Source organism: Nannospalax galili, unplaced genomic scaffold (assembly GCF_000622305.1).
Source record: "Nannospalax galili isolate Female #2095 unplaced genomic scaffold, S.galili_v1.0 scaffold2071, whole genome shotgun sequence".
NCBI classification, from domain to species: Eukaryota; Metazoa; Chordata; class Mammalia; order Rodentia; family Spalacidae; genus Nannospalax; species Nannospalax galili.
This window is the reverse complement of record NW_008329347.1, coordinates 93602-94095: the sequence shown is the minus strand read 5'-3', so window position 1 is coordinate 94095 and position 494 is coordinate 93602.

Genomic DNA, 494 nt, shown 5'->3' with positions numbered 1-494 from the left:
TCTCTACATGTAGAACTACAAAATTGTACCTATGTCTAACACCCTCCACAAATGGATCAATGTCAAATCTGCAACACTGAAATTGCTAGAAAAAGTTTAGGCATTATCCTACAAACTATAGGTGCAGGAAAGGAATTTCTGAATCAGATTGCCTTCATTCACAAATTAAGACCAAAAACTGACAAAGGGGAGTTCATTAATCTAAGGTTTTTCAGAGAAGAAGAAATAATCACTTGAAAAGAGATTCCCTAGAGTGAGACATAATCACTGTGAGCTATAAATTGGACAAAGCATCAACATTCAGAATATACAATGAATTCAAAAAACAAAGATTTAAGAATACAAATGATCAAATTATAAATTGGGTCTGAGATTTGAACAGAGCTCTTAAAGAAAAAACTAAAAATGACTAATAAATAGCTTTTAAAAAATACAAGAAGAGAACAACAGCTGTTAAAACAAGAAGATAATTAGATTTTAAAAGAAGAAGAGAT